Raw genomic sequence first — 25,146 nt, forward strand, 5'->3', positions numbered from 1 at the left:
TGCCGAATAAAAATTTGCTAAAATTATCTTTCTGCTCCAAATGTACATACTGCAAAGCAACGCTAAAGGCAGTGGTTTTTATGATATTTCTGAAAATCGCCTAAAAATATTGCAGTTGGTCGCATTTATCTCACCCAATTTCTTACATACAATTAGAAAACACCCTAAATATTGACGCCAAGGGTCTACTGAACAGTTTGATGCCCAATATGCATAAATATACCAAAGCAGGTGGGCACGTACGGACCCCAAATAAAAACAGTGCATAAGAATTTTCTCAGCTGTCAATTCGCCTTCTGTGAACATAGCACTCTGACTGCATATAATGTGCCGTAAGACCCCCTAACAGTACAAAGACCCCCCAAAACCATATTTTTTGGAAAGTACACATTCTGATGAACACAGAGTTGCTAAAAATATGTTTCTATCACAAATTATCAAAGTGTAAATGAGGCTAAAAAATTACATAAGGAAAAACAATGCAAGCATAAAACTGCAATAAAAATCACAAAAAAGCAAATACAATTAGGAAAATCAACGAAATAACAAAATAACTGATCCGACAGCGTGGTTAGAGGTCAGAATGCTTGATCCAGTAGTCATGCTGTGAAATCTAAAGTTTTTAGGGAAATAACATAAGGGAAACTTAGAAAATGAACTAAAAAAACAAAAAAAAAACCCTATAAGTGTGTGTTTGTGTATGCATGGATGTACAGCTCTAAAAAGTGTATAAATATTTGCATATATGTATTTGAGTATGTAAATATGTGCAAAAGTTTGAAAAATCAAAAAAATCAGAAAATCAAAAAAAAAAAAAAACTACTTTTACTAGTATGTGTACTGTGTATATGTAAATGCCTGTAAATGCCTGTAAATACCTGTAAATACATGTAAATAAGTAAAAAAAGGAGCACTTACCAAATCTAGATGAAGAGGAGTCCTTTTCAGTGCTTTTCAGTTGAGACACGCCGAGTCACTGCACCAGGAAGTGCGTGGGCGGAGCAGGAACATGTGCTGTGCTGATGCTTGGGACATGGAAGCTGCTGAATCGGTTGCTGCTGTTGCTGCGTCTCTCTGCGACCCTGGAGTGGAGGATCGCCGATCTTTTTCAGGTAAGCTCGTTGCCTAGGGGGTTCTGCTGCTAGCTGCTCCTCTCTGCACGCTGATTTTGCAGTGTGTGCAGAGAGAGAGCTGTTTTAGTAAAGAACGTAGCTCCTACGTTCTTGGCACTTAAAGCCTTTTTTCAAAGAACGTAGGAGCTACGTTCTTGGCAGTTAAAGGGTTAAAGGGATTCTGTTATCGGAAAACATGTTTTTTTGAAAACGCATCAGTTAATAGTGCTACTCCAGCAGAATTCTGCACTGAAATCCATTTCTCAAAAGAGCAAACAGATTTTTTTATATTCAATTTTGAAATCTGACATGGGGCTAGACATTTTGTCAATTTCCCAGCTGCCCCCAGTCATGTGACTTGTGCCTGGGTGAGTTTCTTTTTCCGAACATTTGTTTAATTTGCATCTACATATCAAGGTTTTTATACTATGTAACATTGAGAATGCAGAGAACTGTGACCCCCCCCCCAGGTACAGTGCTGGCTATTTCTTTTAGATATGATATGGGCTGTCCTCCTAGGTAGTGATGACCAAATCTTTTTACCAGGTTTCACAGTGAAAAAGATGCCTATAGACTCCAATGGGTGAAATAAATAGTTGCCTGTCAAATAAAGTTGTTGCCCAACGACTTTAATGCATTTAGCAAATTTTTCACTGTTTCACAAATTTTCGGCAAAGAGAAACGGGTCAGATTTGCCCATCACTACTCACACGGAGACCAAGGAAAAACAGCTCTTCAATGTGAAATACAGTGAAATGGAGTGTAGTAACAATCTTTTATAGACTTCTTACTTTAGAATATGTTCTCACAGTACTGTCAAAGTTTTACCCTGTTTGTCTCAGTGTTTCTTAGTATACCAGCCTTAAATCTTTGTTTTTCTTTATCCTTTCCTTATTCTGTCATTGATGGCCCTACAAGAAATTTTTGGTCTCATTACTGCCAATGGGCATCATAGTTTTCTCAATATGTCATCATTATTTTAATAAAAATGCATTAGTTACTATTTCTTCTTGTTATTAGAAGACAGGCTGCATCTCCACCCAATGCTCACATTCTTGTTTTGATTTTACAATCCAAGGGGGTTATTTATCAAAGTCCAAATTTATCTCAATATTCTCTGAAAAAAACTCTGACCAAATCCACACAGGTTTTATTTTATTATTTTTTTTATTTATTAATACACTTTCCTGAAAATTTTGTTTGCAGGGAAAAATCTTGAAAAATATGATTTTCACTTTTTTTTTTGGATCTTTCATCTGATTTTCACAATTTTTTCGGATTTTTTGCCCACAAACTCAGAAAACTTCGGGGTATTGCCAAAAACCCAGCGCACATCAAAAAATCATTGGGACTTCTCCCATTGATTTATATGCAACCTCGACAGGTCTGAGATGCCGGATTTTCAGATTCAGACTTTTCCCCATCCTCTGGGTTTAATAAATTCTGAAAAATTCGTGATTTTTTTAAAAGTCTGATTTCATAAAAATTTTTTTTTGTAATTTTTGCATTCGGAGTTTAGTAAATAACCCCCCAAGTGTTAAAACATAAAAGTACCACACATGACTGGATTGTAGGTACAATTTAGGTAGTTTGGGGTACTTAAAGGGGTTGTTCACCTTTGAGTTAACTTTTAGTATGATGTAGAGAGTGATAATTTGAGACAATTTGCAATTTTCTTTTTTTCTTTGTGTTTTTTTTTGTTATTCAGATCTCCAGTTTGCTATTTCAGCAATCTGGTTGCTAGGGTCCAAGTTATCCTAGCAAACAGGCATTGATTTGAATAAGAGTATGGAATATGAATAGGAGAGGGCCGGAATAGAAAGATGAGTAGTTCAAAATAGCAATATCAATAAATTTGTAGCTTCACAAGCATTTAATTTAGATGGTGCAATTTCAAAGCTAGAAAGAGTAAGAAGAAGGCAAATAAAAAAGATGAAGACCAATTAAAAAGTTGCTTAGAACTGACCATTCTACAATATACTTATATACATATTTATACATATTTATCAAGGGTCAAATTTCAAATTGAAAAAACTTTGAGATTCGAATTAAAAAAAACCAACTGAAATTAAGTTGAAGGTTTTTTTTGGTCGAATAGGTCAGTTTTTGATCGAATAGGTCTGTATTCAGCTGAATTAGAATTGTACGAATCGAAGAAATAGCGCATCCGATCGAATCCCATTCAAAGTTTTTTTCAAAGTCCACCAGTTGACTCCAAATACGTTCTAGGAGGTCCCCCATAGGCTAAAACAGCAATTCTGCAGGTATTAGATGGCGATTGGTCGAAGTCTAATTTTTAAAGAGACAGTACATAATAAAATTTGAAATTTGAATATTCAATTTTTTTTCAAATTCGAATCGAATTTGGACTATTCTCTAATCGAAGTACACAAAAAATAGCTCAAAATTCTAATTCTTTTCATTCAAAAATTCACCTTGACCTTTGATAAATCTGCTCCTAAAAGTAAACCTAAAGGAAAACCTCCCCTTTAAACTACTTCTAAGTGACTCAAACCAGATAGTTTTTTAAATTAAAAAAATGAAGACCAAGTGGAAATTGTATTAAAATATTGCTTAATATCTAACTTACTCTAATATCTAAAACTGCCCCTTTCATTTGGATTCTGAGAAAGCAAACATTCCAAAATGATTTGCTGCTTTTATTATAGCACAGAGAAATATATTTGGCACAAGCTGTACAAGCTACAGAGATGACAAAGCTCAGAGAAAAGTAATACTGAGTTGCCCACTGTCACATTAATAAAATTAATAAAATAGTTTCAAGCTCCACAACACAAGCTGCAAAGAGTGAATATCTGGGGAGGATTTTGCTTCACTCAGACATGATTTAATAATACAATCCTAATACAGTTGCCGACGTTTTATGATGATTCTGCTTCAAGGTTAATGTTTTATTTAACAGCCTCAAATGAACTAAAACTGCTCAAATGTACCACATTTTGGGATCTACAATAACAAATGTATTAAAATATGTACATATCAAAAATGTTCTTTTTGTGTGATTTCACTGGCATTTTTGCACTCAGCTTGCTATCCGTCAGACAGGCTTCTGTGACCTTATAAATGCTGCCGTTCTGCCAATCAACATTGACCTGTAACATGAAAGTCCATCACTGGGAGACATTCTTGTCAGGGGACTGTTGCCTATGAGGGAAATATCTGAAAAGAGACAACATGTCTGAAACAATGAAAGGACTAATGCACATGAAGGTCAAGAAAAGTTATACAGTAGCCAAGCAATTCAACAAAGATGACTAAAATGCTTGTCAAGCTGCACTTTGTTTATTTTATTATGTCAAACAGAAACCGAGCAGCGTCCAAAATACAAGCAGGGAAGTCAAGCAATATTAAATGGAAGATTTAGCAAAGACTGAACTGGAAACTTGAAGATTTCTCAGCCATTACTATGTTTATGGAAAATTTCACAATTCGATTTATGATCTTTATGAGAATCTTCAAGAATTTGGCATCTCAGACCCCCAGAATTAAAAGTGGACTGAGATATTAAATATCATAGAAGGCAACTGACAGTGGTTTCTTTTTGCAACTTGATTAGACTACTATTGATTGAAATGGATCTTACTGATGTGCACATACCCAGCTGGTCCTTCAGAATTAGATCAATTCAAAAATTTGATTTTGTATTTGTTAAATATATAAACCTCAAAAAATGAATTGATGTAAGTTTACTCTGCGCACTTTTACATTGTTTTCAGAAGTTTCTGAGATATTTTTACACCTCTAATACAATCAGCATGCCTAGGGTCAACTATAGCCAGGGAATACATAGAACACAAACAAAAAAATGTTATAGGACCATTTATTAAAGGTTGGATTTTAGTGGTATTAGTGATTTTTTGAACCATTCTACCAAGTCTACTTCTCTAAAACCATGAATGCCATGAAAGCTATAAAAAAAGATCAGAATATAAAAAGTATGAACAAAAAATGAGCTAAACAATTGAAAAAAAAAACACGAATATCTGGGAAAACTCTAAAAATTCAAGTTTTTTGGAAAATTACTAGCGAACAAATATCCAAAAACCTTTAAAAGTTTGGTTTAAAAAAAGAGAAAGGGGCCAATAGCATCAGAGCAGCTCCCATTGACTTCTATGGAACCTTGACTACTTTTACTTGGAGAAGTTTTCTAGTTTTTACAAAACGTCGAAATTTGAATTCAAAAAGACCAACCGAAATTAAGTCAAAGGTTTTTTTTGGCCGCATAGGTCAGTTTTCGGTCCGAATTAGAAACAAAGTTTTTCCCCAAAAAAAAACTTTGATTTTTCACCAATTGACTCCAGATAGGTTCTAGGAGGTCCCCCATAGGCTAAAATAGCAATTCGGCAGGTTTTAGATGGCAAATGGTTGAAGCCGAAACAGTACATGATAAATTTCTATATTCAAATTTTAGAATTTTTTTCAAATTTGAATTGAATTTAGACTATTCCCTAGTAGAAGTACACAAAAATAGCTCGGAATTCAAATTGTTTGAATTCAAAAATTCAGATTTAGCAAAGGTCGAATTTCGAATGTAAAAAACTTCAAAATTCGAATTCAAAAAGACAAACCAAAATTTAATCTGTTTTTTTGGCCAAATAAGTCAGTTTTTGATCGAATTTGAATTGTACGAATCAAAGTAAAAGCGAATTCGAATCGTACGATTCTAATTTTTCCCCCCAAAAAACTTGGAATTTTCAAAGTCCACCAATTGACTCCAGGTTCTAGGAGGTCCCCCATGGGCTAAAACAGCAATTCAGCAGGTTTTAGATGGCAATGGTTGAAGACAGTACATGATAAATTTCAAAATTCACATTTTTCTCAAATTCGAATCAAATTTGAACTATTCCCTAGTCGAAGTACACAATAATTAGCTTGAAATTCTAATTTTTTTAATTAGAATTTTCACATCAACCTTTGATAAATCTGCCCCTAAATAAATCTTGCATTTTTGCAGAGAAATAAAAAAAAAACATGAATTTCTAGAGAAAAAATATGATTTGTGAAAAGAAAGAAATTAGAATGTTAGCAAATAGACCCCAAAGGGCTACTGATCCTAAAGGTACTTACATCGATATGTGCTCCTTATACCTCTGTATAGTTGAGCTTGATGTTGCTCAGTCCATCCTCCCAAGTTGAGTTCTGCTGTGTCTATTGATGCAGGGGAAGCCTGGCACTACCACCACTTCCTGACAAGACAGAAGCTTCAGGGTTTCCTATGCATCCAGCGTAAATAAGCATTTCATAATTGTGCCAAAAGAATTGGGCACAGGCACCACTCACACACCACTTTGTAATTTCAAACAATCAACGTTTCGGGGGGAACACAGCCTCCCTTCTTCTTGTTCCTGAAGAAGGGAGGCTGTGTTCCCCCGAAACGTTGATTGTTGGTGGCATTAATAAAAGGGGCACAATCCCCGACTGCAATATTGGTGTGTGCGGACCGTTTTTTGAAATTACAAAGCAGTAAGGAGACCGGGCTAGGTCAACGGAGGACCAGCACCACCACGCAGAAAAGTGGAAGGAGGTGTGCGGTAATAGAACATTCTATTGTACCACTCACACACCATTCATCCTAAATAATGAAAAATGGACATCCACACAAATTGCATATGATTTGTAGTATTGTAATACACTGTATCTCAGACACAGCAAATAAATGTAAATTGCCAAAGTGTTTAGAGGACTACTCTAAGTCAGATTACATATATATTTTTTTTGGTTTTAGGTAACTTTTAAGTTAATCATGTACAGCACACAGGTTTGTAACTGCAGGTTTAATTATTACATGAATATCATTCAGTCTTCAATTCTTTGACTAGATGGTCACTATCACCAACAAAATAAAAGCAAAAAGTTTGTTAGGATGATTGTGCTAATAAGTAAATGTGTCTGTTTAAAGTAAATGGAGTTATGATCTATTTAACATTTAAATCATGGTAATTAATAAGTATAATATGTGTATAGTATAACTATGTAAATATAATTATTCATCATGGTATTAATGTTTCAATATGAGCAACAACGTTTTAGGTGCACAAACTTAAAATGCTAAATGCTGCATGATTTGTAATTGCATTTCAAATAGCTTATTCCAAACTATATTTTCCAAAAGCATTAATGTGTTTGGCTGTCCATCTCTGAATTATTAAAATTCTACTGCATGAGTAAGTATATTGCAAAAGGTTTTGATATACTCATCAATTCGTTCATCATCATGATTGTGTATAACTAAATGTGTAATTATCAGCAATTTAAATGTAAAACATGTAAAAACAAAAAAAACAGTTATGTCAATTCAAGTCAGTCTTTCTACTTTAGATGCAATCTGCAACTTTTCTAAACAACAATGTCACTGCATAGGAAAAAGACACATCTTTGATGAGAAACATATGAGATTTCTGATCCAGCTCTAAAGAGTATAACAAAATCATCATTTAGCCTTCTGGGGAGAGCACTGGCTTTGAAAGTAAATCTAAGTCTATTTTTAAATGGGAAGAATGCAGAGCTGACATTGATATATCTTCACTAACTCAATACTTTAGGTGCAAAATTTCCAAGAATCAAATATATACATTACTATATACAGTAGAAACCCCATTTTTTCACCTGATTTCAAGTTTTCCCTAATTTTACATTGTTGTTTTGTGGGCCCACCAAATATATCATGCATAATACATTTCCCTGATTTTACATTTTCCTGGATTTTACATAATTTATTTAATTAGTTAAATGGGATTGAAAAAGGCCAAAGTCCATCAAGTTCAACCCCTCCAAATGAAACCCAGTGCACATACCTACACTCACACTGAAACTATATTTGCCAATATATATTAATTGTATATTAATCATCCAAGTCACTTTTAAAAGCATTAACAGAATCAGCCATCACAACATCACCCGGCAGTGCATTCCACAACCTCACTGTCCTGACTGTGAAGAACCACCTACGTTGCTTCAAATGAAAGTTCTTTTCTTCTAGTCTAAAGGGGTGGCCTCTGGTACGGTGATCCTCTTTATGGGTAAAAAGGTCCCCTGCTATTTGTCTATAATGTCCTCAAATGTACTTGTAAAGTGTAATCATATCCCCACGCAAGCGCCTTTTTTCCAGAGAAAACCCCCCCAACCTTGACAGTCTACCCTCATAATTTAAGTCTTCCATCCCTCTAACCAATTTAGTTGCACGTCTCTGCACTCTCTCCAGCTCATTTATATCCCTCTTAAAGGTATACTGTCATGGGAAAAAAAATTTTTTCAAAATGAATCAGTTAATAATGCTGCTCCAGCAGAATTCTGAACTGAAATCCATTTCTCAAAAGAGCAAACAGATTTTTTATATTCAATTTTGAAATCTCACATGGGGCTAGACATTTTGTCAATTTCCCAGCTGCCCCATGTCATGTGACTTGTGCCTGCACTTTAGGAGAAAAATGGTTTGTGGCAGGCTGCTGTTTTTAATTCTCAATGTAACTGAATGTGTCTCAGTGGGACATGGGTTTTTACTATTGAGTGTTGTTCTTAGATCTACCAGGCAGCTGTTATCTTGTGTTAGGGAGCTGTTATCTGGTTACCTTCCCATTGTTCTTTTGTTTGGCTGCTGGTGGAAAAAGGGTGGGGGTGATATCACTCCAACTTGCAGTACAGCAGTAAAGAGTGATTGAAGTTTATCAGAGCACAAGTCACATGACTTGGGGGCAGCTGGGAAATTGACAATATGTCTAGCCCCATGTCAGATTCAAAATTGAATATAAAAAAATCAGTTTGCTCTTTTGAGAAATGGATTTCAGTGCAGAATTCTGCTGAAGCAGCACTATTAATGGATTCATTTTGAAAAAAAATTTTTTTTCCCATGACCGTATCCCTTTAAGGACTGGATATTGAATGTATAGGACTGTACTCAATTTGTATTATTACAAATTATTATTTAATATTATTATTGGTATAAAATTAATTTCTGATGAAGTTTGCAAAGAACAAGGTCACTAGAGTATGTTCTAATATTCTGCTATAACTTAACATTTTACAGAACAGTCAAGTGAATAGCTTGACTGTTCTATAAAAAATTTTCTTAGAGAGAGAGAACTTAGTCTGAAAGTTCTGCAACATAGGATTTTATATAATAAACTTTGAAGGAAGCTTCCATAATGGAGGAAATCATGAACCACATTCAAGCAATTTTTCACTGTGTAATCATCAGTTACAGTGTGGTTGCCGATGGATCATGACTATTAAATACTAAATAGCTGCAGAGCTTCAATCTAGCCAAAAATATTTGGCAGCATTACAGACAGCAGACGAATAAATACAGAGGATAGAGCATTTTGATTGAAGTGTTTTGGATTTCTAATGGCCACTATAGGTGTGCTTATTTTTAATACTTGTTCTGAAAATTCCATATAGTGAAAATACTGGTATGTGAATGGACAGTGATAATTACTGTACTGCTCAATACCACAAATAACAAAGTGTACATCCTTTTGAGCAAATATTAAGTAAAAAGAGAAATGCATATTATTGTCCATATTATTATACAGAAATGCATGTTTGTTCTTAATGTGCTCATCTTTTGATAAAAACACAAGATTAATTTCAAAACTAAAGGCACTTTTTTCTGCCATATTTTAGGAGGCATATTTAATAACACGGTCACAATAATGTATCTTAACTGGCAAAATTTTAACAGCTATATCATATTATATTCATATGACATAAAATATATATCAAATATAAATCACTCCATGCCTGTACCATAGCAAAATGCATATTATCCTGCTTAAGGAAGAGGAAGAGGAGAATAGATTGTGTACACATAAAAACACAGAAATAACATTTATTTAAAGAGTACAAAATTGTTTCACATAGATGAAATTCTTCACAATATGCTCAAAAATATGATAGCCTTACATCTCACTTGTAATTGGTTGAGGAACTTGAAACAACTTGAAACAAGTGTCCCTTTAAGTGCCTATATCAAAATCAATGAAAATCATCTCATGTCAAGATCTCTCTATTAATAAAATTACCAATTCTACTAAACTGTGAGAAAAGCCCAATCCCAATAAATCATTTTGATGTCACTAAGGGCAGTAGGTTGAAGAGTTTCAGTCACATCAACAGTCATAATTGCAGTGAAAAAAACGTAGGAATGCACATGTTTTGCTTCATTTATCATTGCCCTATATCCCTTCTGTACCATGTGCCATTATAGATATCTGGCTGAAGCACATCACTGTCCAGAGCAAGGCAGCCCTATACATAACATCTGCTATAGGCAGGCAGTAGGTACAGGGCTCTCCTGGGTCTTGTGCTTCTGAATGATTGTGTTTAACCCATGTTTGAATGATTTTCCTCTAGATTCTCAGAATTCCTCAAACAGGGTTTCTGATTAATATGATTGCATACAACTATCTATGTAAACATAAGGGATATGTTTGGAATACAAATAAAGATTAGTAATAATAATAATAATAATAATAATAATGAATCATTCCCAATCAAAAAAAGAATATTTTAAAAATAAAAAATATTTAAAATTGTGCCGTTTCTTTGGATCCTTCATTTTGTATATTGAAAAAGGGTATCCACTTCTAAGACATAACATTTGTTAAATTAAAAAAAATCATATAACTGAAAAACCATAATTGCCATAGAGTTGTTTTAAATATAAATTACACTATGTACATTATTTGCATTTTGTAATTAGGTTACTGTAGATAGCTGATGCTAATTATGAGCTTGTGATTTTATTATTCAGTGACCAATGACAAACCTTTAGAAGCCTGCACCTTTATTCTCTGTAATTAGAATAAAGCCAGCAAGCATTGTGCTTAAATAGATAAATGTGGCCCCTTGAGATTATTTCACCTTCAATAATCAGAGGGTCAATTACTGTTTCAGTTTATCTCATAATTCCCACACGTGAATCAGCTTAGCAGGATTTTTTAAAAGTGTTTTGATAATAACACTTATTTTATAGCCTTTATCTTTGCAAATTCAGACATACAGTATATAATATAGGGCAATTAAATTCACTGTATGGAAAAGTACTGTACAAGTTTAGCCTTGTGCTGAGTCAGAGAAATTATAAGTATAGTTTTATTTAATTCATTGCTCTGTTTTAGTTAACGTGAGCAGAAAATTTATTTTTTTATCCCCGGTTTTTCAACATGGCCAATTTCCAAAACTTGATGGCAGCTACACTAAAAAAAAGCGGAAAAATATTTAAGTCTGAAAAAAGGCATATGTTCATTTTCCTATACATAAACTCAGTATGCCAACTGGTATCATCTTGGATCATTTACTACTGAATTTATTAGTAAAAATTTAGATAATGGAAAGAGAAGCCAGAAAGCTTAATGAAATATAACTCAAATATGTATTATTGAGAATTAAATGTGGGGAAAGTGATATGTATATATAAACACATTGGAAGCTAAAAAGCTATTATGATATTACCAGATGTATTTATTTTCATAACACAATAGGCTGTTAATCTGTTTTGATAGATATTGTGGAAATTTCATATTTAATTGCAGACACCCTTTGCAACCTATACAGAATTCCCGATTCTTGTTTTTGCAGAGTAGTGCCTAACCCTTCTACAACTTACCAATTAAATCTAGCAATGCAAGTTCAACATCCCATAAGAATCAAGCTCTTTACTGTATGTTATGGGGGCTACCCATTGCTGGCAGACGTTGGTTACAGGAAAGGGTATGGGGACACCCTTTACTATAAGATGCAGGCATTTGGCAAACAGTGTGATCATCCAAGGCAGATTTGGTTTCTTACAGGGTGACCAGTTACAGACGATGACAAGGGTTGCCAGACTCAAAGTAGATCAGTTGCACAAAGCACTACTTTAGATGATCCTCTCTAATCCTTATACCCACACAGCCTTCCTCTAACAAAGCCTCCCGGACCCCTGTCAAATGCAAATGCCTTTGAGGGAGCCTCCTTTCCCAATAAAGGTTTCCCCCTTCTCCTCTACGGTGTCCAACATACAGTGCCCAAGCTTCTCCCAAGCTGTCTTCCTACAGTTTACATAAGTTCCCTCTAACCTACTCCCAAACACTCAAATTCCCTAACTGGCACAAAATTGACCTTGGTTCTACCTCAAAAAACTCACTCCTTGTTGGGACAACAGACTGTCCTTGCTGGCTAACCTAGCTATTTCTCACTCCTAGTTCCTACCAATCTACTGTTTCTCTTATTAGGTCTAAAGGATCCAATCTCCCACCTTTGTTTGGTCTTTACAGTATTCATTCCTTCCTGTCAGATGATCTCAGGCCAAAGAGGAAATGCCTGCACTTTCTTATGTAGGCTCCTGTAGGTGACTTCCCATGCAAGGAAACCTTAGGATTGGTGCCACTGGCTGGCTGCACTGAATATTGCCTCTAACTATTTACTTATGAAATTAATCTTTTTTTTCACCTCCCAACATATAACTATAGGGGCATATTGTACACATCCCTCTCTCCAAATCAAAAAAGCTACAATTTTCAGAGCAGAGAGTACTAACTGCTAGACCGCACCTCTTTTAAATGAAGGTAAGGCTAATCAATCCAAACACCTGAGCCATTTTCACTGGCGTATGCAATGCCTCATAGAGTATTCTGGGATGGATATATCTTCTTTAATTGATTTTTCCAGTAACCATACCACACAATTTATTGGAAATCACTCATTTACGACCACATTTCTTCTTTTAAAAGTATTGATTTGCATCTGGCACTTGCCCTTTTTGTTGCTAATATTCCAAAGTTTTTCACCTTCACAAGTTCTCTTAAAAGTAAATTCTGCTAATTATGCTAATGTTTCATTTGTCTCTGTGAAATGCTTTGAACGATATTCACAACTTCTCAAACATGCGCTAATTAGGCTTTGTGCAACCATTACTGTACTTCTCAATGTGCCTTATTTATGTTGCCTTTTTTGTTAAATTCACTCATTAATATTTCCCACGTTAACAATTAAGGTTAAAAATTGTATGAGATTTTAATAGGTGTTTGTGAATTAATTTCCAAGAAGACATACTGTACATAAGCATCTATCAATAGTGGCATGCTACAATGCATAACTAATAACTTTAATATATGAAAATGAATTGCTATTTACTCATAAAATCAATCAAAAGTATAAAATCTAAACTACTAGATTACTAAACAATGCATAGAATTCAAGTAAGGTCAATATAGCTGAATACTGCTAATACTTTTGCTAGTCCCTTTGCTATTCTTCCATCATGGCTAGACAATTGTTACCTGACTGCTAAGGTAGCTGAGACATAGCAACTGAATAACACTTCAGGGGTAGATTCATCAAAAAGTAAAATTAGAGCTCACCACAGAAAAAAAAATATTCACTTTCTATTCATTCCCTTGGGAAGTCAGTGAATTATTATGTGGTGAACTCTAATCATACATTTTGATAAAGCCACTGGAACTTATTACTATAAATCAGGGGTCCCCAACCTTTTTTACCTGTGAGCCACATTCAAATGTAAAAAGAGTTGGGAAGCAACACAAGCATGAAAAAGTCCCTTGGGGTGCCAAATAAGGGCTGTCATTGGCTATTTGGTAGCCCCTATGTGGACTGGTAGCCTACAAGAGGCTCTACTTGGCACTATACTTACTGTATGCAATTAAAACTTGCTTTCAAGTCTGGAATTCAAAAATAAGCAGCTGCTTTGAGGACCCTGAGAGCAACATCCAAGGGGTTGGAGAGCAACATGTTGCTCACGAGCTACTGGTTCTGCTATACATGAATGCATATCATTTGACATTTTAGAGAGGCTGTCTCTCTCTAAATTGTCATTATTCTCTAGCCATATCCAAGGCTATAGTAAGTAGCCAATTACAACATTAGAATATTAACAAATCAAATGTTACCAAAAGCTGAAGTCTCTCTCTCTCTCTAGCAAAGTACATGAATCCAACCTGTTAATGATACTGTGCTTTCAGGGTCAGAATGGGCCCAGTCCAGCTCCCCTGATTAGTGCGGCACTGTTCGCGCATGCACACGGGGAGCATGGTTTGAAAGTCGAGAGGGGCCCCTGGTATACCTCCAATGCTCCAGTCCGACCCTGTGTGCCTTAGAAAAAATTACAACAAAGATTACATTGGAAGCTATTGTTAAGTAATTTCCTATTTTCTGTTTACAATTTTATATGAAATGTTCTCGTTCCAAAATGTTCAAACAATTTCTTATTCTCCAGCACGCAGCTAAACAGTTTTTGCTGAGTTTATTTTGCATAACAATGACTAGATTAACAATGTCAAGCAGCACACAAGGTCTTTTGCTCTTTTCAAAATGTTTTATGTATTAGGCATGTTTTAAAGTGAATAGAAATATAAAGCCACTTTCCAATCCATTTTGTATACAATAGTTTTTCAGATTGTTTAAAAGGCTTTTTTTTCTGATGCAGCTGAGGCTTCTTGAACATCTTTCTATTCTAGTTAATATTGCAACTTTTATCTAAAAATAAGAAAAATTAATTTAAAAAAAATCCATGAAAATATAAAATGCAATATGATGTATGTGACTATATTACCCCTCCCCCATATATTTATGACCATTCTTGCAAAAACAAAAAATGAAAGCAACTTTCTGCAAAATTACACCATCTGGTGGGTGTATTTAGATGGGGTTATTTATTATTAATTATTATTATTTATTAATTATTTTGCACCTTTCATTAACTGGGTGTGCTGTGGCTCTAGTGTGTGTTATTGGATCATAGCTTCCTAATTTGTGGTCCTGTTCCTAGCTACTATTCTTTGCCTTATGTTTTAATACTAGTTTTGAAGTGAGATCTGGTCTAGTCTGACTATTGTCACAACCCTAGACATTAGCTTATATCTGTCATCTGGTGCTCACCCTTGTCCTGGCTGACCATGTTAATAGTAAACTCTTCCTAACGCTTGTCTTGGCCTATAGGGTCTGATATTACTGCATATTTATTATCCCCTCACATATTCTTTTCACAATTATATTCACTCAGAGTCCATAAACTGCAACATGCTCCGACAGTTCACTGTAACTATTATTATGATAATATGATAATTATTATAAGTTGTCTGTTTGGAAACAGTGAGACCCAGTTCTCCGAAGCTTTATTTACATGTTGTGCACTAGCACAACAGAATAAGTCTTGTCCATACTGAGCCATGTTTCTCTTCCTAGCTAATTGTTTTTTTCCTTTACAGGTTACCAATTTTTTATGCAGGAAGCGAGATAAGAAACAAACAAGATTAAATAAGATGAAAATATAGGTGACCTGGGGAGCTTGGCTAGCCTGTGGGACAGATGGCAGTATAGTTTGTGAGCTCTTCCCCTCAATCCACTAAAATCCACCTTATGATGATCTACAAGAAACTAAAAGAAATAAAAACAACTTAATAAACAGACATGCTGGAACAAAAGCAAGGTAAACTGTTGGCAACAAAAGGCATAATTAATGATGGGCAAATTTATTCGCCAGACGCAAATTCGCGGCGTCAGGTTTTTTGGACACTGGCGCATTTTTGCCGGCAAATGTGAGCTGGCATCCAAAAACTGACGTCGGCATCCAAAAATGTTTCGCCATTTTGCCAATTTCACAGGAAATTCACAAATTTTTTTGCGAATCAAAACGGGACAAGTTCACCCATCACTATTAACAATTATACACCAAAATTTGGAATAGAGGAGGCTAACTGGCACATTAATAATACTAAAGACAGGAGCACAAAAAACAATAACAGGGGTGTACCAGAAACAGCAACCAGAGAGGAAATACACTCAGTCCTCTTGCAGGTATTTAAAGGGATACTGTCATGGAAAAAAAAAATCAAAATGAATCAGTTAATAGTGCTGCTCCAGCATGATTCTGCACTGAAATCCATTTCTCAAAAGAGCAAACAGATTTTTTTATATTCAATTTTGAAATCTGACATGGGGCTAGACATTTTGTCAATTTCCCAGCTGCCCCAGGTCATGTGACTTGTGCCTGCACTTTAGGAGAGAAATGCTTTCTGGCAGGCTGCTGTTTTTCCTTCTCAATGTAACTGAATGTGTCTCAGTGGGACATGGGTTTTTACTATTGAGTGCTGTTCTTAGATCTACCAAGCAGCTGTTATCTTGTGTTAGGGAGCTGCTATCTGGTTACCTTCCCATTGTTCTGTTGTTTGGCTGCTGGGGGGGGGAAAGGGAGGGGGGTGATATCACTCCAACTTGCAGTACAGTAGTAAAGAATGATTGAAGTTTATCAGAGCACAAGTCACATGACTTGGGGCAGCTGGGAAATTGACAATATGTCTAGCCCCATGTCAGATTTCAAAATTGAATATAAAAAAATCTGTTTGCTCTTTTGAGAAATGGATTTCAGTGCAGAATTCTGGAGCAGCACTATTAACTGATTCATTTTGAAAAAATCCCATGACAGTATCCCTTTAATATTGTACTGGGCAGAGAGGCACATGGAAAGAGATAATCACTCAGTGAAGAACCCCAAGAACACTATGTGATACTACTAATGAAACTACTCTGTTATTGGTCCTTTTCCCACCTAAAAAAAGAAGCTGCTTTTTAAGATATTTTCCTAACTACAGTATAGCAAGTTCTCTTAGTGGGGGTAAGACCTCCTACATACAAGAGAAGTGGTAGAATAAGTATAATGTGTAATTCATTTAATAAACGTTTACAAAAGTTGATGCTAAATTGATTTGTTCTCTTTTGTCTCCCTACCTTTTCCTAAAAGGGAGCATAACAATTGCTTTTCTGTTACTATAAATTTAAAGGTCCCCCAATGCAGAGAATTATTAAGACATGCATTATACATTCAAAAATGGTAAACTTTAATGTAAATAGTATGATATCTTATATAGAGGATATCTTATGAAATAACACCCCAAGCCTTCACATGACACAATGCAACCTATGTGATACCCTCCTTCCTTACTTGTGGTATATGCAAATGTATGTACAAATTCTGTATACAGTAGTGCACCCCTCCCGCTATAATTACTTGAAAAATAAAAGAAAATTAAAAAAATAAAGATGACCCCTGTCAACCCCAAACTCTTGAAATAAAAAGAGTACAGTATGTACTAAATTACTTGAACTGAAGTATCATTGTAAAAGAAAAGCATGCTTTCAAGTAGGGGAGAGATTTATTGTATCTTTATCTCCCCCAATAGACAGAAATTAAAATAATGCTTCTTCAATGCCATCTGGTATTCCAGCTGCTTAGTGTGTGCCGATACCCTATTGTGGTTTAAAAAGGGAGATACTCCTTTAGTTCTAATTTCTAGTAGAATAATCTGATTATCCTCTGAAGCAGAATTTTTTTATCATTATGAGGCTTTATATGTGTATGTTTTATTGCTAAATTGACTTGTTGGACTTTTAAAGGGTGCCTCAACTGATGGAGTCATTAAACCAGTGGTTGAAGTAAATTTAGGGACAACAACTTGACCCGATGATCTTTGTGTGGGCAATATATTCTGACGGTGTTTTTAGAATGAAGAGCTGTGTCCATATAAAACATTAAATAAACCCAATAACCTGGTTTCGCTTCTAATAATGATGAATTAAATCTTAGTTTGGATCAAGTACAAGGTACTCTTTTATTATTACAGAGAAAAAGGAAATCATTTTTAAATATTTGGATTATTTGGTTATAATGGACTCTATGGGAGATGACTTTTCCGTAATTGGGAGCTTTCTGGAAAATAGGTTTCAGGATAACAGATCTCATACCTGTATATCCCAATATAATTAAAAAAAATTAAATAAAATCATACTGAAATGGAGAGTGCAATATTGTTATAATGAAAAGCTCCAGTTTTACTCTGCGTGAAAACATTATTGCTTTAGTGGCTTGTCATTTCAGAATTTATCTCAGTAAATTTTATCCTACTAAATTATTCATTCCCACATAGTAGGGAATTCATGCCTTATAAGGTCAGTTCTTTTCAATACTTCACAAGCAGCCCTTCCATGGACTGCTTAGGCCATGAATATTCAGGCACACGCTACCAGCCACTACAGTTCTTAGGGGCTAACAGCATCTATTAGTATTTCCAACTCCAGCAAATAATACTTGTCATGTATATGGATATCAACCATGTCCTTCATTGTATTTAAATGAGTCATTGAAAGAGTTTGCTATAAAAATAATACTACAAAAATTCACAATACAGCTTTTTCCCACAAATGAATTTACATTTGGTTGCTCTGTCACACTGTAGTCAAGCAACTATATATGCGGGAAGGAGAATTTTGAAATCAGTTCAGATAGTGGGTCACTTGTGGCTAGTTAAGTGCTAATATTATTCATTATGGGTGCTGTGAGGGCAGATAAATATTCATGTGTAAGAGACTTCATTTGGAACGGTGAAAACAAGATTCTTTTTTATTAAATGTAGGTATTTAAACCCCAAAGAGTTTTTTATGCATTAATCTTTGTGTGTCTTGACACATACATTTTTCAATCAGTCACCAATCACAGAGGAATGTAGTATTTTTCAAAGCTCCAATCCTTTTGATTTATTCTTAGGAAGCTGATCACGTTTCATCAAAAGAACATCATATTCTATATGGCATATGAGTTATTTCATTCTCTACCTTTGGCTGCTCCTTCAGTTTAGGAGTCGCAGAAGGCAAAGAAAACAGTAAAGCCGCTAGGAATGTTAAATTGAAATAACCCAGCACTTTAATATTTATACATTTTCCCATTGAATTTTAATGGGGCATAGACGAACAAATAATTTCTTCAGTAACTGGTTACTCCTTATGCTTGTATTAATAAGAAGATCTATATTTCTGTTTAGTAATGACAGTCACATCCTATTCATTTCATCTTCTAAGTTTTACACATTAATGCCTTCAACAAATGTTGACAGTGTATAATTCAGAGCAGCATTTGCTAATTGATATTTTATTAATTTATAGACAAGTTAATCATGAGCATTCATTTACTTTGATGAGTAATTACTACTTTTTAGCTGGGAGTCTAAGCAACCTTTGATCCATACACAGATAGATTTAAGATGCTGCCTTGGGTCCTTAAGATTCAGATTCATGCATGGGCTTTCCCAATATCTGGCCAAAAATCGTAGGGCATGTTTAATTTTCCCCTCTGATGGAGGACTGCTTTGGCTACTTGATGCGGTCCTCCTCCATTCAGCACCTGTTCCCAACACCGTAATCCAATCGTTGGACAATCAGATTAGCCCAATATCGCCCTGCTTTTGGTGGGCATTTCAGGGAAAGATCTGATTGCTTAGTGCTTGGCTGCACCTTTGCTGTGTCCCCTTGGGGTGGGGGTCTACAAACATGTTGGGGCTCATGTATGTGTAAATCATGCTACAACAAATGTGAATGGTTGCAAATAGGCAAATTAAACAATCTCATATAGGGTTGCCATCCACCCAGCATTTCACCAGTATTTCTCTGACCCCATACTTTATAACAAGCAGCTTTCCACCCAGGCTCAGATTCACCCATTTCCCTTCTCCATCTGCCATTACCCACTACTGTGATGTCATTGTCCACCCTGTGATGTCACCTCTTGCCTCCTTTCAGCGCAGGACAGAAAAATGTGGCAACCCTATACACACATAGGCAACATTTATTTTTTCTGAATAGTGGTGAATATTCATAGGGTGGGGTGCAAGGTATTTCAATAATCTTCTAAATGGATTCTAGTATGAATGTGCAAATTATAATGCCCAACTGCCAAACAGCAGAAAAGTGTTGTTTGCAGCAGGGAAAAATGATAAATTGGAGAAATATGTAGATAAAAATACAGCATTACTGTAACATAAGTGCATTGATTATGTATCGCAGATTAATTTAAAATAGTCCCCTCTTAGACCTTTTAGGAACATTGAACAAAAGGTATGAGGTGGGATTTTCAAAACTAAAATAAAAGCAAGATTTCGAATACAATGAATTATTTATAGGTGTGCACGTCGAGAGATTTTTCTGAGATATATTATTAACAGTGCTATGTGATCATTTTTTATTGGTTTTTAGTAGCATTTGAAAGGTATCACAAGGGACAGAGAGAGCAGTCACACAAGATAAACAAGTCTGTCAATGCTTTATCTTCCAAACCGGCATGTTGGGATTATCTGGGAACCTCATCATTCATGCAGAAAATTACCAAGAACTACATAAAAAATGTGTATAGTCATTTTCATTTTTGAAAGATTCAAGGCTATACATAATTAAATAGGTAGGACATTTGTTATTTATGAGCTGAAATGACAGTTTTAATTTAGACCCTTATTTAGCAATAGCTTATGTATATCGAATATGAAATAATAGCAACAGGTTTAATATGCTAGCTGTGAAAACTGTTGCTATCACAAAGAAGAAGCTTATTAATATGCAGTGGGGTCACTGACAGGTGTATGGTAAGCCACAAATAGTGTAATTGTTACATTCTTTATATACAAAAGAGAATGCTAGTGTGTCTGCCATTAACTGAAATGACAGTTAGAGATGCCAATGTTTTGATACAAGTTCAGGTACTTTGCATATTTTGTGTTTCATACTAGCTATGGGAATAGTCATCTTCTTAAACATACCAGCAAGTTATAGCAAGGATGACCTGATGATCTAACACAAGGGTTGACACCTGTCCAGTTTTGACCTGGACAGCCCATTTTTCGGAAGGGCTGTCCAGGTCAAAACTACCTGCCTAATTTTCCAAATTAGGAAATCCAGACAGGACTATCATTGACTAACGCAATGAATGGCCACTTGCTCAATGCTATGCCAAAGACACACCCTGATGTCATGATCCTGTCTCCAACATGAACGTTCCCGCCCTGTGATGTCACTGTTTAGCCCCCCACGAGGAGTTTTAAAAGCTAAAAGGTGTCAAATCTATTTAATGGCTTGACTGGCATAACACAATGCTAGATCTTTTCCAAAGCCTGATACTGGGCCACATGAAGTGGGGGACATTTAATGAATGAATGAAAAAAAAAATGTCATGGTATAGCTCCAGGTCTCAGCCTATAGGATGGTTTCAGCAACTCAGAATTGAATTGATACATATCTAAATAAGAACTTTTAAATAAATCTTAAAATAAATAATGCATTGTGCTATAAAAGCATAATAATATAATCTAAAGTTCTCCACATAAAATGGCAACAATGCTAACAAATTGCCTGTTTATCTTCAAAAGGGAATGGTAGTGAGTACATATTTAAAATCCTTCAGAGCAGGGCCCTGAACCATAAAAAAGCTTTTTGAAATTAAGAAGCGGAAACACGAAGCAGACAAAACTGATGTACTTGGCAAACACTGCTACAACCATTTTCCATTTAAAATAATGGTGTGCCTGTATACACTACATGCACCATTAAAGCCAGCTGCATCTGTATTTACTTTGTTTGTCATTGTTTCTTTACAATGTATGAGACATTTAGCCCGGGTCAATAGTCCTGTACGCCAGCATTATATTGTTTTTTAGATCTTTCAAATTATTCTTCATTGTATTAAATATCAGGACAAATATGTCAAACAAGGAAAAAACATGCAAATGGCATCAAAGTAGAGTGCAAAGTGCTGCACTGTAAGAAACCTACGCTGGTGGTCTAGTGGGCAGCGGGGTCCATGCCGCATCCTTGGCGTGGACGCCCGCTGCACCGCTCCTGTCCTCCCCTTGCTGCCACCATCTTGGATTCCTAGGGCGCGTGCGGCGTGCCTGCGCGTCTCTTAAAGGCGCAGGCGCGATTGCGCCAGCGCGCAATGGTGCGAATATGCGCACATTTTGGCGCGAATTGGGACCCTATTTAAGGCCCATTCAGACCTGTAGCCAGTGCCCGTTATAGGATTATATCCTGTGGTTTCCTGAGCCTAGTGCTACCTGTTCCTGAATTTGCTATCCTGACTGTTCTTCCCGTGTTTGACCCAGCCTGTTCCTGACTATTCTGACCTCTGTATCCTGATCCTGCCTGTTTATGGACTACAGAGCCTGCATGATCCTGTTTGTCTGATTACCCGGTTTTACCCTTTGCCTGCCTAACAACAACTCCTTCTGCCTGATCCAGTCTGTCTGATTACCTGGTTTTGACCCCTTGCCTGCCTGACAATTCTGTTATCTGCCTGTCCTGATCCGGTCTGTCCTGTTTCCGTTTCCACCAGACGCCTTGTCCTTGACCTTCTGCCCAAAGACTCTTGCTATCCGGTTGTGCCCCTTTGCCAGCCAGAACAACTCGCCTTGTACCCCTCTTTAAGTCCAGATGGCACCCAATTAAGCTGAGGGCTCCTCCCGAAGCCCAAAGGCGGTCACACTACTGGTGAAGCCAAGCCAAGACCAGGGTCCTTGGCATTTGTTCTGGTATTGGGTGCCGGCCGTGGCATGCACCTTCTTCTGTCTAAAGCGCTACCTACTAAAAGGTAGGCTAATGGAGGGAATTGTTAGTACTAATATGGATTTGTACCATAAAGTGGCATGGAAACAACTTTGTATTTGGAGTTTGGCTTCATGTGGTAATGTGTCTATGTAACTCTCCAAATTTGAGAATATGTTTCACTTTTATACAACAGCATTATTTTAATAGCAGTGTGCCATCAAACTGATCTAGGATGCACATAAAACCTTTATATTTTTGTCCTTTGAAGATTTTTCTTCTGACTATTCAGTGTGTGTCTGATGTGGCCACACTCTGCCCTTTCTTATAAGAGCAACTGATGATTCAATGATGTCTGAAATATATGCTGACCCCTCCGGTAGAGATGATTATGTCAAACAATGTTATTTCGAAAGTCTCAAGCTAAAATAATTGATACTGTACATGTCATTCTAGGCTCTAGGCTCTAGTTCAGAAATGCCATATATATTTAATACATGGCATTAAAACAATGTGATACTTTCACCTTAATATGTAATCAACCAATTTCACTTAAGGGCAGAAAAATATTCATAATATCAAACTTCATGACATTGCACGAACAAATTTTACTTTGCACACTTTATTTTTGCGAACCCATGAAACAGCCACTTTCACCAGAGTAAGAAAGTGTTATATGTGTAATTAAAATTTGCAATGCAATAACTGTTTAAAGAAGTTTACATTGTCAAAAGGAAGTGTTTCTTATTTGTGCAATTTCTTTGTTTTTGTAACTTTTATTACATTTCCCACTTAGAGACATAGAAATTATACCGACACCAGAAATTAAGCCTTTTTTTTCACCATAACATTGCCTTACGTGTTTTTTATAATTTTGCCATAAAAGTGTTTTCCCAATGCTTTTACACTACCGATTTGATCCCCCATGCTCCTCTACGGGGGGTCTGCCATACTTGTGCAGCAGCAGTCCGTTTGCATTAGAAACTATAACTGACAGGTTGAGAAGGGAAAGGCAGGTTGGCAAAACAGTCAGATTTAGGAACATCAAGTCCCAAATGTAGAATGTTGAAACATACTGGGACATAGGCAGAGATTTTGTCTGCAATCACCCTTTATTGGTGCTGAATCACAACATGTTTCTGGAATATATATATCGGGAAACATGTTGTGATTCAGCACCAATAAAGGGTTATTGCAGACAAAACACTGCCTATGTCCCAGTCTGTTTCAACTTTCTTTTTTGGGAATCTTACTACACGTTGGGTGGCGTGTATATGAAACAGCAGGTAAAGGAATCATTTCACTCTGTAAACAAGTTTTCTTTAGGAACATCAAGTATCAATTATTTACAAAAGAATCAACATGACCTATTGGTAACATTTAATGCATATTGATTTTTTGAAAAATAGTTTTCATAGTGTCAGTATCAATAGTTGTCAGTGTTACTTTAATATACGTAGACCATCCTGTAGGCAGAACATTAGAACATTTACAACACTCATCTCATTTGAGTGGTTTTTTAAACCATGACTAAACTCATTCTCTAAAACCATGAATGTTACAGAATTTATATAAACTTTTTGTTTTGTGGAAAAATAGAAATTTGATTATTAGTAATTGGGCCCCATAGTTAACAGAGGTATCTGTCATTTTCATTACAGTTTCATTATATCCAAAATTATTCATATGTTCAGCATGTTTCTGCTGGGATTTAGCTTTTTTTTTGAAAGCAGCATCTAGGAGGAATAAACGAATAACTTGGATTTTTTGTCCCGCATCTATCAATGACCTGCATCCATCAAAAAGATATTAAACTACAGCCTCCATATATTACCCTACTGGGGGTTGCCATTTAGCAACAACAGAAGGGCATTCCTGAGCTATACAATTGGGTGCTTTTGTGACATTTATATCATGTAATCATGTTTAATAGCAGTTTTCTCAGTAAACACTTGAAACACAGTGAAAGATTCTAAAGTCTCTTCAAAACCCTTAGCTCCTGTATCATTTATTTCCAGTCTGTGGTGTACTTCTGTATTGCCATTATTAAAGCCAATGTAATACACTTTTCCACCTAAAGTTTTTTATCTTATCAGCAATAATAAAAAATTGACAAAATTGTATCATAATGATAGCACATTATATTACAATTGCTCACACTACAGCACAATACAAACACAATTGCTCTGAATTTCCACTGGCATCATTTTCATCATTCAGCATTTAAACAACATGTGCTTCCTAATCATTTGGTGCAACAGTGCTGCAGTAATTGAGACTGGCTGGACACTGGCACCCTGGAACTCCCCCAGGTTCAGAACTGGTGGTAGCTCTAAGGTTCCCCTGCATCAATCGGCACATCTCAGAACAGGAGACAGGAAGGACTTCAGAAGCACCAACGTTTAATTACATTTTGATGTGAGTGCTTTTAATGAATTTATGCAACTGACTGTGGGAAAATGTGCTCAATCACAACTATGGTAGTGCTCATAAAAGCCAAAAAGCCCCAACTATATCCTAATCGAATTAGAGTTGAGCCACATGTAGTTTAGAGAATAACAGATAACTTTCCATGCACTTACAATTAAGCAAGACAATATCCTAAATTGAGTCCTGGTTTTTTTTTTCAACATACAGCAGATGATCCTTAACCTATACCTGC

The 25,146-nt window shown here is 35.9% G+C and overlaps 1 long non-coding RNA gene across 1 annotated transcript; it reads right to left on the reverse strand.

Annotated features, from left to right (window-relative positions):
• Window positions 1–3,757: 3,757 nt before the first annotated feature.
• Window positions 3,758–15,508, reverse strand: LOC108712470. Its single transcript, XR_001934985.2, has 3 exons — window positions 15,409–15,508; window positions 6,201–6,319; window positions 3,758–4,292 (listed from the first exon to the last, which is right to left on the reverse strand). It is a non-coding gene; the product is annotated as an uncharacterized LOC108712470 (long non-coding RNA).
• Between the last annotated feature and the right edge of the window lie 9,638 nt (window positions 15,509–25,146).

Source organism: Xenopus laevis, chromosome 3S (assembly GCF_017654675.1).
Source record: "Xenopus laevis strain J_2021 chromosome 3S, Xenopus_laevis_v10.1, whole genome shotgun sequence".
Classification (NCBI taxonomy): Eukaryota; Metazoa; Chordata; class Amphibia; order Anura; family Pipidae; genus Xenopus; species Xenopus laevis.